This window comes from Macrobrachium rosenbergii, chromosome 8 (assembly GCF_040412425.1).
Source record: "Macrobrachium rosenbergii isolate ZJJX-2024 chromosome 8, ASM4041242v1, whole genome shotgun sequence".
Classification (NCBI taxonomy): domain Eukaryota; kingdom Metazoa; phylum Arthropoda; class Malacostraca; order Decapoda; family Palaemonidae; genus Macrobrachium; species Macrobrachium rosenbergii.
In genome coordinates, this window is record NC_089748.1 from 17040705 (window position 1) to 17043204 (window position 2500).

The window sequence follows — 2500 nt, forward strand, 5'->3', positions numbered from 1 at the left end:
ACATTCTGTCCTGGGCCTTTCCTCAAGATTTTAATACTCTTCTCCTGCTTCCCTTACTCATTGTCCTTATCCCGTCTCCTTGGGCCACCTCTTCCTCTTCTACCCAGGACAACCAACACCGTTGTATCGTACTATTCCCTATAATATACTATACACATGGCTAACCACTTCAACGTCAGAATCAACATACTCATCAATAAACTATTAGTTAATATCTGATTTGTTATTTGATATCTATCCTCAATTAATTCTTAATATTCCTCTGAGTGCCTTATTTTCAAATGCTAAGAATTTATTATCTGAAATCATTGTACTGTACCATGGCTCATGCCCACAAATCAAAATACTCCTAACCATTACCTTATAAATTTTGATTTGTGTATGCACAGAAAAATTGCAATTATTCCAAATATTTTTAAGCATTCCCATTGCCTGATGAGCCTTTTTTAATCTTTCCATAAATTCTGTGCTAAGAGAACCATCCTTAACTAAGTAAATACCTAAATATTTAAACTTATCCACTTGGTTTACGACCAAACCTTCAATTAGACAATCCTGTGCTTTTCCAATATTCATATTCATGATTTCAGTTTTTCCACCATTAATAACCAGCCTTTTCGACCTTCACTGCTAAGACAATCCCAACACACTCTGCATCTTTTCTGGTCCCTCTCAGGTCAAAACCATATCATAAGCATAATCCAGGTCAAGAAGTTTCACATTTTCTCCCCAGATTATACCTGCATCCGTTTCTCTTTTGACCCTTCTCATAACGCAATCCACGACCAATACAAACAACAGAGAAGACAGAGTGCCATCCTGTATCACACCAGACTTGACTTCAAATGGATCACTCAAACACCCATCAACCACCACTTTACAAGATGTCCCCTCATGCAGTTCATGATATGATCACAAACTTTCTGGTATTCCATGTCATATCATGATTTTCTATAGTCCGTCTCGAGAAATACTATCAAAAGCCTTTTCCAAAATCAACAAAGCAAAAGACTCAGCAAGTTTCATTTTAATTTGCTTGCTGCATTAAATACTAACTATGAAAAATCAGATCTTTGCAACCGTCCTTTCTAAAACTCCAGCCTGTTTCATCCTTAGGGCCTGCCATCAACCACCCAGCTCCAACCTATTCAACATTTACTCTACAAAAAAATTTTCAAGGCTGGGTATGCAAAGTGAGTTCCTCAATCACTTACTCAGATCTCCTTTCTTTGGGACCGTAGTCACACCATTCCTCCAACAGCAACTGGTATTATTCCGTCACCCATTTCTCACTGAATAATATCTTCAAGAGAAAATACTAATCTATCCTCCTCCACTTTAAACATTTCCGGGAATAAACGATCCTCTCCTGGTGCCTTATAATTCTTTAACTGTTTTATTGCCTTAACTACTTCTTCTAGCCTGATCTCACCTTCATCAATATTTAAATCTTCCTAAGCAGGCGGTATATCCTCTTCTGAAGGGACTGGTCTGTGAGAACTTGTCTCCAAAGTTATCATTCCATCACATTTCTGATTTCAGCATTTTTTGTTAATAAATTGCCTTCCATACCTGTCTGGTATATCATTGCAGCTTATAACTCTGTAGTCAATATTCTGATTTGCTTTATATGTTATCCTTTGACTCTGACCATCATTTTATTAATTAATTTTTCCAGTTTCCTCAACCTTTTTCATTACCAGATCTTCTTTTATCTCTATTACTTAATCTTCTAACTTTGAATCCAAACTCAAGTACTTAGTTCGTGTAGAAAATAAGATATAATATATATCTTAAAAGTTTCTTATATGTAATTTACTTTTTTTTCTTGCTTCCAAAGCTGTCTTATCCCTTGTTTAATTCTTTAGATATTCATTATTGGTAATGGAAGATGTTATTGCGTGTCAACAAATTAGAGATTTAACTTCCCCGCTATTTTCGTTGATTAACGACTGTTAAACCATTCAAGAACTTCAAGTAAATAAGCAGAAGTTTCTTCGAGGTTTATTTATTTCCAATCGGCAGTTGTTTTCCCACCAAGCATCTATGGATCTTATTCTCTGCTAACATGGAAATATAAGATATCGAGTCTACATTTCAGATTGGAACGGCAGCGAATGACATATTTCTCCGCCCTTTTACCAGCTACGACCGTCAGTTATTCCTGGCATTCTACTACATCAGCTCTGGTTAGCGTGAAGACCTAATACTGACAGGGAAATCTTCAGCACTTAAGACGTCTTATTACTTTGAGGTTGGACTTATTTTTTGTTGGCACACATCAACTGAGTCACTGAAGTAATTTTTCTTGGCGTCCATACAACTAGTCCCATAAATTAAATCTCGTAACTTAACTATTTTTTTACTGCCATTATTGAGTTTAAGAGATGTTTTACCCTGTTTTAATAGTTCATAGTAACTAATTTCAAGACGGGATATTCTTCCTTGTAAGGTTTAATTTATATAAATTGTTTTATCAGAAATTTAGTTTCTAAGAGTT